The following is a 14,362-nucleotide window of genomic DNA, read 5'->3' on the forward strand; positions in this document are numbered from 1 at the left end:
CGCAGCCCTGGAACTGATTGACATCCGACTCTAATGATGAGCGTGCTGTCAGTCACTACTCAGTGTATAGAGAGTGGCAGCTATGACTGCAGCCCTGGCACTGACTGACTTCCGGCGCTAACGATGATCGAGCTGTCAGTCACTACTCAGTGTATAGAGAGGGGTGGCTGTGACCACAGCCCTGCAACTGACTGACATCCGATGCTAATGATGAGCCAGCTGTCAGTCACTACTCAGTGTATAGAGAGGGGCGGCTGTGATCGCAGCCCTGGAACTGACTGGCAGCTGGCCCTAATGATGAGCGAGCTGTCAGTCACTGCTCAGTATGTAGAGAGGGACAGGTGTGACTGCAGGCCTAGCACTGACTGATAGCCGGCCCTAATGATGAGCAAGCTCTCAGTCACTACTCAGTGTATAGAGAAGGGCGACTGTGACCGCAGCCCTGGAACTGAATGACATCCGGCACTAATGATGAGCGAACTGTCAGTCACTACTCAGTGTAAAGAGAGGGGCAGCTGTGACTGCAGTCCTGGCACTGACTGACAGCCGGCCCTAATGATGAGCAAACTGTCATTCACTACTCAGTGTATAGAGAGGGGCAGCTGTGACTGCAGCCCTGGAACTGAATGACATCCGGCACTAATGATGAGCGAACTGTCAGTCACTACTCAGTGTAAAGAGAGGGGCAGCTATGATTGCAGTCCTGGCACTGACTGACAGCTGGCCCTAATGATGAGCAAGCTGTCAGTCACTACTCAGTGTATAGAGAGGGGCGGCTGTGACCGCAGTCCTGGCACTGACTGACAGCTGGCTCTAATGATGAGCAAGCTGTCAGTCACTACTCAGTGTAAAGAGAGGGCAGCTATGACTGCAGTCCTGGCACTGACTGACAGCTGGCCCTAATGATGAGCAAGCTGTCAGTCACTACTCAGTGTATAGAGAGGGGTGACTGTGACCGCACCCCTTCAGCTGACTGACATCCGATGCTAATGATGAGCCAGCTGTCAGTCACTACTCAGTGTATAGAGAGGGGCGGCTGTGACCGCAGCCCTGGAAATGACTGGCAGCTGGCCCTAATGATGAGCGAGCTGTCAGTCACTGCTCAGTATGTAGAGAGGGGCAGGTGTGACTACAGGCCTGGCACTGACTGACAGCCGGCCCTAATGATGAGCAAGCTGTCATTCACTACTCAGTGTATAGAGAGGGGCAGCTGTGACCGCAGCCCTGGAACTGAATGACATCCGGCACTAATTATGAGCGAGCTGTCAGTCACTACTCAGTATATAGAGAGGGGCAGCTGTGACTGCATCCCTGGCACTGACTGACAGCCAGCCCTAATGATGAGTAAGCTGCCAGTCACTACTCAGTGTATAGAGAGTGGTGGCTGTGACTGCAGCCCTGGAACTGACTGACAGCCAGCCCTAATGATGAGTGAGGTGCCAGTCACTACTCAGTGTATAGAGAGTGGTGGCTGTGACCGCAGCCCTGGAACTGACTGACAGCCAACCCTAATGATGAGTGAGCTTCCAGTCACTACTCAGTGTATAGAGAGGGGTGGCTGTGACAGCTGCCCTGGAACTGACTGACAGCCAGCCCTAATGATGAGTGAGCTGTCAGTCACTACTCAGTGTATAGAGAGGGGAGGCTGTGACTGCTGCCCTGGAACTGACTGACAGCTGGCCCTAATGATGAGTGAGCTGTCAGTGCTGAAAGCTCAGTAACAGTTAATTTTGTCTTGGCAGTGGGGTCTAAGTGCGCTCGTTGGGCAGGTTCAAAATTCTATTAACCTGAAGATTAACCCCATATCTGCAGGGTAATAGCATTTTTTCAAGTGACAGGTTCCCTTTAGGCTTTTCTTTTTCTTCGGTTCTTTTTTATGTCTGTATTAACAAATATGTAAAATATATATATATTTCTCTCTCTTGGGATCTTATCCAAGGCCTTCCTCCTCTCCCCCATTCATCCTGTATGTGGATGGAAAACAAATGACTGCAGCAGGAGCCTCCCCTAAGTGTAGGGTTTAAGCAAGCCACCGGAGGAACTGATGGATGATGGGTTAACCCATATTTGTTCTTTACAGGATTTCTACAAGACTGACTGTTTTGGGGCTATCAAGACTAAAGCGGGCCATACACATTAGGTGGCTGTTGGCTGAATGATGCTTGCAGCCGACTGTTAGGTGACAGCCATCTTGGCTATCTCTCATACATGGGAGTGCATGTTCGTCAGAGAGCTTCTGTGTATTCTGTAAGAAACTCCCCCGATGATCAGTAGTCCGGCGCCTCCACACACTAAAATTAGATTGTTTGTCCGACATTAATCAAATATGTATAGAGGTCCTCACAGTGAGGGAAATTACATCTTTTTCTTTTCTAGGTTTAATGTCCTTTCAAGCATTTCCGTGCTTTCTAAGAAAGATTATTTTTAAAGAAGCCATAAGAGGGACGGAAAGGTGTCTGTAATTACGTCTATCTAAAAGGAAAGTAATAGTCCGAGATGAAAATCTGATCCTTGGTACTTTATTGTGTGAATGATATTAAAAAACATGCAATCAAAAATGTAATAAAAGTTTCATCCTCGAGGGTTGAAGTCGACACGATTACCAGAGAAGACATATTAATGGATGTGACCAAGGAGATTACTTGTAAGGAAGACGTGCAATTCACACTTCTTATGGAAATATTGCAGGACTAGAGGTAGAAATGTATTTATCCTTACATGCAGTAGTGTGAAAAAGTCTTAAGCAGATGTAAAAAAAATGCTGCAAAGTATATATTTATATGTATATTAAAGAGTAGTGTTGATGAGCGATACCTTCCGATATGCAAAGGTATCGATATCGGATTGGATCGGCCGATATCCAAAAAATATCGGATATCGCCGATACCGATACCCGATACCAATGCATATCAATGGGACACAAAATATCGGAATGGTTCCCAGGGTCTGAAGGAGAGGAAACTCTCCTTCAGGCCCTGGGATCCATATTCATGTATAAAATAAAGAATAAATATAAAAAATATTGATATACTCACCCCTCGGACGGCCCCTGGCTCTCACCGGTCCAAGCGTCTGCCTCCGTTCCTAAGAATGCAGAGTGAAGGACCTTCGATGACGTCGTGGCTTGTGATCGGTCGGGTGACCGCTCATGTGACTGCTCACGCGACCAATCACAAGCCGCGACGTCATCGAAGGTCCTTCATTCCCTGCATTCTTAGGAATGGAGGCACCGCTAAGAGCCAGGGTCCACCGGAGGGGTGAGTATATCAATATTTTTTATTTTTATTATTTATTTTTTACATGAATATGGATCCCAGGGCCTGAAGGAGAGTCTCCTCTCCTCCAGACCCTGGGAACCATACGCACCGCACACTTCCGATTCCGATTTCCGATATCGCAAAAATATCGGAACTCGGTATCGGAATTCCGATACAGCAAACATCGGCCGATACCCGATATTTGCAGTATCGGAATGCTCAACACTATTAAAGTGGTTTTCCACTGCTTTTTCATTGATGACCTATTGTTACACCCAGTCCGGTCCCTGTACCTCTGCGGGGTCCCCGTCGGGACTCCCACTCTGTGCGGGCTCCACGCTGTCCTGGTGTGGTCTCTGCGTCCCCTTCCTCCTCTGCTTCCTGGTGCGAGGCCAGCATATTCTTGGGCTCAGTGCTTAGGTCGTGCGCGCTCTTACTTTCCGTGTCTTAAAGGGACAACGCACATTTTTCAAAGAGGTACTTCTGACCAATGGCGTGTTTTGGATCTCTATTTCTAGAGCCTCCACCATAGGGAGGGCACTGGAGCAACAAGTATCCATTGTTGTTCATTTCCAGTTCCTGCTAGTGTGACGCCCCAGGGTCCTGGTTGTCACAGTGGCATTGCTTTCCTCACGGGGAGAGTGTGGTCATGCTTGGAAGCGATGGAGGATTCCTTTTTGACAGTTAATTAGCACATACAACACCATTCTGACTTCACGCCAGAAGGGGGAGCTCTACACCCAAAATCAAGGGAGCTGCTCTCTCTTTCGTCGGGAGGAGCAGTTAGTTGCTAGGCAGTTACTAGGCAGTTGAGAGGATTTAGACAGTTGGTGCCAGACAACAGACTGGAGCAGTCTGAGGCAGAAGGACGGGTGAGGGGCCGTACAGCCTGAGGTGCTGTAGCTCCTAGATGGTGAGATACAGAAGGAAGAACAGCTTTTAGCTAATGTGCCAGAGAGTGAAGCACAGGAGTATGACAACAAGGGAGAATAGCTGTGACTGGGCTACATCCCTGATTGAGCACAGACACCGGTAGCCGGAAGACCGAGGCTTTTGTGGGACTCTAAGACACATAGCAGAAACCGGCAGGACAGCTGGATTATAAATCACCTGTTCACCCTAACAACCCGGGAGACACAGTGACACATAGAGCCCGGGTCATGATAGAGACCCTGTAAAAAGGCTCGAGTCACCTGTCATTCGGGTTTGTGTCCCACTTACACAAAGGACAAAGATAACTGAGAGGACATTGCTACGAAGCCATAAGCAGTCAGGGACTATAACAACACAGCGCTAGAAGGAAGGCTTTTAACTCCACCTGATATAACTGGACTCTCAACTCGCTTCCAAGCCGGCCGGACCCTGCCTGTACCTGTGATCTGGTGCCCTGGACTGTGGCTACCTGCTACCATCAGTAAACCGGGTAAAAAGACTGCACAACTGTGTCCTTCGTTCTTTACTGCACCACTCACCATCTTCCTTCTGTTCAGCGGGAGCACTGGGGCCTACTTCACCTGTGGGAAGTATACCTTCTGGCGGCCATAACATCTCCCCAGAGGACCCCTTTAAGCAGCGTCGGTCACCAATGTTACACAGTTATTACTTGATTATGCCTAAATCCTTTTTTTCGTCACTCATTATTTATGGGATTCGCAATACTAATAAGCATATAACATATGCTAGTTTAGCAAATTCGGTTGTTTTCACATGGCCTTTTAGGTACATTACTGTGAGTTAGCAATTAAATATGCCGCTTTTGATTCATGTGTTTTGTTCACAATTGTGTTCCAATCATATGTATTTTTCATATATCGTGGGTATCTGCGGCCCTTTATGAGAGATTATGGCTCCCATTGCTCCTATTAGTGTTTACAGTCACGCTTGGGTTGCTTGGTAACAGCCATTTCCGGCCAGCGTTCTCTCTCTTATATTTGGTCTCAGTACTAGCGTCTAGGTTGCTTAGTTACGCTGACTTCCGGTTTGCGCTCCTCGACATATAAGTGTTTTTAACACATTAAGTTTATTTCTGCTGGGGTAAGGACTCTTCATTCCCTTCTGATACTTACCGCACCGTTCGTGAGTACCGATCTGCGTTTTACTGCAACGTCATCGGCTTATAGCCTGAGGTTATGTTGCTAGGCAGCGGCTACTCCCGTTTTGAGTGCGCATGACGGGAAGTGCCTCCATCGCCCGCATGGCGCTTGGCGTGCAACTCCAAAAACACGTGAGTCCCTCCCTCGTTTCTGCATTTTAACATGTCCATATGGTTATACATTCTTTTATTATGCAGTATACAGAGCGCACACAGAGCGCGGCTATGAGACTATAATCCTTCTATTACTCACATTGGCCATGTGATTTCCAATAGGCAACAGCATGTGTGTGTGTGCTTTTTTCACACTCCGGTTCCTATTTAACACCGGCTCTATGTCTCCATCACTCTCTGCAGGACAGCATAGAGGGTGGCAGGACTCTATGTTCCTCCTTTATTTAGCACATTAGCACTTTTTCTCCTAACACAAGCAAGTCCCCTGATGATATAGCTTGGAAGAAACGCGTCGGGACGACAATATAGGGAGAGTGCAGGGGTAGTTGTGGACTGCCCTTGTAAGGGCAGGAGCTTTGGGGATAGCCTATCGGTAGCCCTATAGGGATTGACATAGGGATTGTCTTCTCTTCATTTCCCGGATTATCGCCTGACCAGGGAATATCCGGTGCTCCGATGCCCATGGAATTGGTGAGACTGTTCCGTTTTCTATTTATTTTTTTTCAACTTGTGAACAGGCTCACATTCTTTGCTATGATTGATGGTAACCAATCATTGTCCTCATATGTGACTATGTGTATGTAAATTGATGCTGCTTTACAGGAGAGGTTTGTTCACAGTTTTTTCATGAATATCATACCATAGTTATATTGATTCCGCAAGCATTGACGCAGTCGGAATTTTTTAAATCCTATAGAGGTTTACTAGTCTCTATGACCATTTACCACTTACGCCATTTACGCTGCCTCAGTTTGTGTTTTCACTTGGGTGACTGTTTTTTTTTACGTTTCTTTGGATTATTAAAAGTTATGTTTTATTATATCCACTTTTGCTTTATAATGACTAATTATTAGTGGTATCATCTGTGTGACTTACATTCAAAATACAGATATTGCTTTGCCCTGTCGGTCACCACTGACCTAATACCTCAGGTGGCATTAGGAACTTTCCTTATTTCTACAAATCCCTTTAAAGACTATCCCTTTAACATGGGTGCCCAGGGCCACGGACCGGGTCGCCGCCGCCGTGACACATCCCTTTAAGTACCGGACCCGGTACCGAGTACCCCACGGCCCTGACGGGTGGCCCACTAGCATGTGCTTCTGTCTCTGAAGTTCTCTGCCAGTGCTCAGCTTACATTGTCTCCATAGATCATCAGCACCTGTTACCCAGCTATCCTGGACGATATCCGTTCTGTCTACGCCAATTCCATCTCATCCCGCCAATCTGCCATCCTCTACTCCGGACAACTCCAGTACCTCTAGTACCAGCTTGTACCCGAACACCCGGTACCATCTGGTTAGCTCTACGACACCTGTTAACCCGGCTAGTCCACCTGTCCCGCTGGGGCAGCTGCCACGAGTTCAGGGTCTAACTGGAGGTAGCACCTGTGTCCCTCAGGCATTCCATTCTGACCCTGTTCGAGGGGTCTTACCATGGGTGTCTGGGGCTCACGTAGTCACGCCCCCTTCGGAGCCCCCGGACCATGGTCCCGAGGTTCCACGTTAAACTTTAATAAAAATGAATGTGAAATTCACCACCTGTGCTTCTGTTTCCATTTGTTTAATTCCAAACCTATTTTTAGGATAAGGCATCAATGTCTGACCGGTCTGGGTACGACAACCGGCACCCTAGCCAATTATCCATAGTCAATGCCGCCGGTCAGAGCTACTCAATTACAGAGCTGCTCCATATTCTGGTAGTGGCCGTGGTAGGGTACTACCCATCCACTTCCTATTGATTTAGGAGGCGCATGTGGAGTACCTTGCTGCAGCCACTATCAGAAGATGGAGCTGATCTGCAATCAAGCAGTTCTGGCCGGTGGCCACCAACACTGAAAACAGCTGATCGGAGTGGGGTGTCAGGTGTCAGACCCCGACCGATCCTAAGGATAGGCCATCAGTGAGAGAGTAGTGGACAACCTCTTTAATATGCTGTATATATATATATATATATATATATATATATATATATATATATATATACACTAGATGGGGGCCCGATTCTAACGCATCGGGTATTCTAGAATATGCATGTCCACGTAGTATATTGCCCAGCCACATAGTATATTGCCCAGCCACGTAGTATATTGCCCAGTCACGTAGTATACTGCCCAGCCACGTAGTATATTGCCCGGTGACGTAGTATACAGCACAGAGCCACGTAGTATATTGCACAGTCACGTAGTATATTGCCCAGCCACGTACATAGTATATTGCCCAGCCAGGTAGTATATTGCCCAGCCAAGTAGTATATTGCCCAGTCACGTAGTATATTGCCCAGCCACGTAGTATATTGCCCAGTCACGTAGTATATTGCCCAGCCAGGTAGTATATTGCCCAGCCAAGTAGTATATTGCCCAGTCACGTAGTATATTGCCCAGCCAGGTAGTATATTGCCCAGCCAAGTAGTATATTGCCCAGTCACGTAGTATATTGCCCAGCCAGGTAGTATATTGCCCAGCCAAGTAGTATATTGCCCAGTCACGTAGTATATTGCCCAGCCACGTAGTATATTGCCCAGTCATGTAGTATATTGCCCAGCCACGTACGTAATATATTGCCCAGTCACGTAGTATATTGCCCAGCCACGTAGTATATTGCCCAGTCATGTAGTATATTGCCCAGCCACGTACGTAATATATTGCCCAGTGACGTAGTATACAGCACAGAGCCACGTAGTATATTGCCCAGCCACGTAGTATATTGCACAGCGATGGAGTATACAGCACAGAGCCACGTAGTATACAGACTTAAAATAAAAAATAAACATATACTCACCCTCCAAAGGCCCGTTGAAGACCTGGCACCTGTGTGCGGTGCACGCGGCAGCTTCTGGTCCCAGGGTTGGTATGAGCGCAGGACCTGTGATGACTTCGCGGTCACATGACCGTGACATCATGGAAGGTCCTTCACGCATACCATCCTTGCCACCGGAACGTGCCGCTTGCATTGAGTGGTCACTGGAGCGTCGCTAGGAGCGGGAAAGGCGGCGGAAGGCGAGTATATAATGATTTTTTATTTTTTTATTATTTGTAACATTAGATCTTTTTACTATTGATGCTGCATAGGCAGCATGAATAGTAAAAACTTGGTCACACAGGGTTAATAGCGGCTGTAACGGAGTGAGTTACCCGCGGCATAACACGGTCCATTACCGCCGGCATTAACCCTGTGTGAGCGGTGACTGGAGGGGAGTATGGAGCGGGCGCTGGGCACTGACTTCAGGGGAGTAGGGAGGGACTAATCAGACTGTGGCTGTCGCGGATTGGTTGCGGCAGCCATGACAGGCAGCTGGCGAGACCAATCAGCGACTTGGATTCCATGACAGACAGAGGCCGCGACCAATGAATATCCGTGACAGAAGGACAGACAGAAAGACGGAAGTGACCCTTAGACAATTATATAGTATATATATATATATATATATATATATATATATATATATATATATATATATATTTATGTTGACACCACCACTTTCACTTTTGCCATAGAGATAAGTAGTATGGTGCCTATGATTGTGTAGCTTAGGAGAGCGATTGCCTTGGGTAGATAGTTTACTGGGATAAAAATTTTGCAGACACACACTCACACTACCGTCCCCATCTTTAAAAAGTGATCAGGAGGAAGAGAGTGCTTCCCTGGAGCTGACAATGGCAAATATAACATGTGGGATGAGTTTTGAATTTTTCATTGAGTGTTGCACTCTGCATAGGCAACAATGAAAATTACAAAGCGTGTGCAATACCAGTTGCTGCCTATGCAGAGTGCAGCAGTCAATGAAAAGCTTATCTTCACTCAGCAGCAATTATGGAGACAGAAGCTGAGAAGATAATGAATGAAGATCGCATGGAATCAATTTCAGTGAACATGATTTAATACTGTTTTCATTCATTACTAATTGCTGCTTTTATATTTTTTTACAGTTTTATAATCCTACTTAGGGTTTGGTATAGGTTTAGGCTTAAGTTTAGACTTAAAACTGGAGTTTGGACTAGCGTTAGTCGTAAGATTATTCTTAGGGTTAGGCTTAGAGTTATGATTTAGTGCTAGGTTTAGGGCTATATTTAGTGTTATGCTTAGGGTTAGGCTTAGAGCTAGGATTAAGGGTAGGGATAGGGTAAGAAAATTAAAACATGTGTCTTAAAAAAAAAGACAAAAAACTTTCATAACTTTTTATTTTTTAAATTTCTACAAAAAGTAGAAAAAAAACACTGGAAAGTTCAATTACATCAGTACTTTCCTCAAATTACAGTACCTGTGCTTACAGAATAAAAGATTCAATACTGGAATGGTGGAAAGAACTCGAGGAGCACTAACAGTTCACATCTGAACTGGTGTAAAAGTTTTGTATTGACCCAATCACTGATAATCTACATTATGTCACTCGTGGATGCGAATCCTGTGATTGAAGATGAGTCTTGGGTTATGCTCACATGCAGCGTTTTTGCAGCATTTATTTAGCAGATTTTTTAATGCAAATTAAAAGCTGTTTTTTATAGTACCAGCAAAAGTTACGAGATTTCCAAAATCTTATTCACATATGTGTTTATTTTTCCCCGACTGGATTTGAAAACTGCAGGGTTTTGTAAATTTGCAGCATGTCAGTTCTGTCTGCATTTTTGCAGCGTTTTTTCACCTATAGAAAGCAATGAGGAAGGGAAAAAATAAGTCTTCAATAGTGTTGAGCATTCCGATACTGCAAATATCGGGTATCGGCCGATATTCGCTGTATCGGAATTCTGATACCGAGTTCCGATATTTTTGTGATATCGGAAATCAGATTCGGAAGTTGCTATGACTTCCCAGGCGTGTGCGGTGCGTATGGTTCCCAGGGTCTGGAGGAGAGGAGACTCTCCTTCAGGCCCTGGGATCCATATTCATGTAAAAAATAAAGAATAAAAATAAAAAATATGGATATACTCACCCCTCCGACGGACCCTGGACCTCAGCGGTGAAACCGGCAGCCTCCGTTCCTAAGAATGCAGTGAGTGTAGGACCTGCGATGACGTCGCAGTCTTGTGATTGGTTGCGTGACCGCTCATGTGACCGCGACGTCATCGAAGGTCCTTCACTCTCTGCATTCTTAGGAACGGAGGCAGACGCTTGCACCGGTGAGAGCCAGGGTCCGTCCGTGGGTGAGTATATCCATATTTTTTATTTTTATTCTTTATTTTTTACATGAATATGGATCCCAGGGCCTGAAGGAGAGTTTCCTCTCCTTCAGAACCTGGGAACCATCCATGATCACTTCCGATGTTTGTGTCCCATTGACTTGTATTGGTATCAGGTATCGGTATTGGCGATATCTGATATTTTTTGGATATCGGCCGATCCAATCCGATACCGATACTTTCAAATATCGGAAGGTATCGCTCAACACTAGTCTTCAAATAATGCAACAAACATTTTTGCAGTGTTTTTAGGGAATAAAACTAACTTTATTAAACATGTACTGCAAAGCACACATATAATCCATACACAAAATTGTTGTGAAAAAAAGCAGCAAAATGAATGTTCTACAGGGAGCATGTACCAAGTTCGGGTACAGTTCAGAACTTTGGACTAAACTTCAGTTTGGTAAAAGAAATGATTAAACACCAGAAATCTCAAATCAGGTAAAAAGTAAGAATAAACTCCACGATTACATACCACACAACCACCCCTATTAGTGTCAAAAGACAAAAGAGGTCAAGAGAGTTTTTTTTAACAAAATCAAATATTTTATTAATATTAATTAATTATAACAACCAGAATCATTATAGTAGTATAGAGTACCGAAAACCAAGCAGGACTAAAGGGGAAATAGTACCAGGTGTAAGAACAACAGTCTATAAATGAATTGTATCAATAAGTAAAAAGATTTCAAGTAATTATAAATTATTTTATAGACTGTCATATATAAATACAAATGGATGTAAAGTGCAATGGTGCTGTATAGCTAATCATGTCCAATTAATCTTCCATAATTAGAAAGACCATGTAAGAAAGATGGCACACAAACCATAATGTATATAAAGGCAATTCTCCTAAACTCAGATTGTACTCGGCAGAAAGTAATCTGCAAATGCAGGAGAGTTCAGGTATGGAGAATCACTGCCGTGCTAAAACTTACATGAGAAGTGAGAACCTGGACCCCAGCCTCCTGTGCCTATGCGCGTTTCGCAGGGTGCAGGGTGATCATAATAGATTGGGGTCTAATAAGGGGTGTGGGGTGTAATGTGTTATTAAAAAATGATTGGTGAGGAAAGGTATGTGTGATGACATAGCATTTAATCTTAATGATGCCATATGTCTATTTTCAGTAGGCCAGAAGACATAGGCTATTGTCTGATAGTTGACTATTGAATGTATGTTTTTTCTTCAGCTGTTCAAGAAACAAACTGTTGTCATATTAATCTGAATATTGACTATTTTGCAAGTTGAATTGATGTTTGTGAATTGCTGAACGGCTGCTGTTTTCTTGTTATATGAGCTCCTGCAAGTTATTGTGTTGCTTTCCTTGGAAAACAGTGATTTAGGGTCAATGAACAATCAATGTTTGCTAATATGTTGATTATCCATTGTACCAGGCCATGCAGTTTGTTGACCTGAAAACTGTGAAGGACAAACTATTAAAATTGATGAAATACTCAATGAGAGATGATCTATTGCTACCTTCCCCCAATCCTGTCGACAAATGCCTGAATAAGAGCTGGGAACTATAAAAGGGGGATCTGCCTCTGTCTTAAAGAGGGACTTGACAGAACAGAAGTCAGGACATCATGGCTTCATCAAAAAGATTATAGATGTGATATTCTAAATGATGCCAGCTTAAGGACTATGGCCCTAGCTGGATGAATACAGATCTGCTCCATTGACTATCACTGAATCCATGGATATGTTTGGGGAAGCCAGGTTATGAAAACAAAACCACAAAAAGAGGACTTGAAAATCCTCAAAAAATCTTTAAAAAACAGAGCAGGAAAAGGGCAATGATGCTTACCTGCCTAGGCCTCAAAATAAATGCACTCAGGGAGAAGTGGACCCAAATAAAGATGGCGGCTACACAGGTGCAATAATACCAATAAGACAGCCAGCCTACAATCAGGGATTAGCCATTTGGTACGCCAGTGCACAAAAGATACAATCTGTATGAGGCAATGTTCACACATAGAAGATGCAGAGCATCTGGCTCACAGCCTATTAATGACGCCCACACTCTTAGATCGGGCAGGCTGTCCAGTGCTAACTAAAATGCATCCTGTGTGAACAGAGGCCACAGTTTACAGAGCCATCTGGGCCCAACTGCGCCCTGAAAAATATAAAGTGCAAAAAACACATATCAATATATGTGAGGTATTAGTTGATAATATGTCCAAAATATGGAAGCTCGCAACCCACGTCACGGGTCCTCACACTTGCGAGTCCTACTCTAACAACAAAACCACAAAAAGAGGACTTGAAAATCCTCCAAAAATCTACACAGGATGCATTTTAGTTAGCACCGGACAACCCGCCCTATCTTAGAGTATGGATGTCATTAATAGGCTGTAAGCCAGATGCTCTGCATTTTCTGTGTGTGAACAATGCCGCATACGGATTGTATCTTTTGTGCACCGGTGTACCAAACGGCCAATCCCTGATTGTAGGCTGGCTGTCTCATCGGTATTACTGCACCTGTGTAGCTGCCATCTTTAATTGGGTCCATTGCACCCTGATAGTGCATTTGTTTTGAGGCCTGGGCAGGTAAGCATCTCTGCCTTTTTCCTGGTGCGTTTTTTATAGAAGCCAGGTTGTGACCCTGAAGTCACCTGGCCCCATAGATACATTTTGAAAGCGAGGATTGGTTCTCCTAGGTCACCTGGCCCCACTGAGATGTTCGGAGAAGCCAGGTTGTGACTCTCTAGTTACCTGCCCTGTGCCTCGATGGACTGTAAGTTTGCTAAGCTTGTCATTACCTCCTCTTTGTGGGTGCCAGCCAAAAGTGAGGTCTCACTGGTGGGGGTAATCGGCCCTGGAAGCCCCGAAGTCGCAGCTGCTCTAATCCTGGTGAGAAAGCGGAAGGGTAAAACTCTGTAATTTGCTTCATCTTGGGTATTTGTTAGGAGTGCTCTATATAGTATTGTCTGTTTACTGGTTCAATAAAGTATTGCCACACTGCTTTACCCTCACTCTGTGTTGTCTGAGTAGAATTCTGCCCACAGGAAAGGAAAGGAAAGCGGCGTTAAGCGGCATTAGCCCTGGTCCATGCGGTCTTGTGTCCGTGGACGAGAGCACCCATTGACCCTTGTGTCTCCACAGTATGAATGATCGTCCATCGAACATGTATACTTCTGAAGGCACCAGAGGGGAGAGTTGTATCACAAAACTCCTGTATTGGCCATCAAAAGACCTGTCTTAGCCATCAAGAGACTTATAGCTTTATTATGTGGCACAAAACATAATTTTTCACCTGCCACATCAGATCATGTAACCCAAGAAAATCAAATAAAATATTTGCAAATATATATATATTTTTTAAAGTCTGAGAAATGCCAATTACAGATTTGACATTCTCAGAAAATATGCTGAAAGAAGCCGTGATATTACTGTATGCTGTGGATCTTATCATTAGGCAAATATGTCCTTGGGGGAATTTAATTATTACATTTAGCATTTTAAGCAGTTTAGTTGTCACAGAATTGTAATATCTGTCCCACCCACATATGTTTATGAGCACGGTGAGGTGGAACAAATTAGAAATGTTATCAGGTTTTAATATAAATAATACTGGCTGGAGGGAAGGTGCAGGGGTGAAATCCATTAAAGTCACTCTTGTATGTGATGACTTGTAGCATTACACACTATTCATTATG

The sequence above is a fragment of the Ranitomeya variabilis genome, chromosome 1 (genome assembly GCF_051348905.1).
Source record: "Ranitomeya variabilis isolate aRanVar5 chromosome 1, aRanVar5.hap1, whole genome shotgun sequence".
NCBI classification, from domain to species: domain Eukaryota; kingdom Metazoa; phylum Chordata; class Amphibia; order Anura; family Dendrobatidae; genus Ranitomeya; species Ranitomeya variabilis.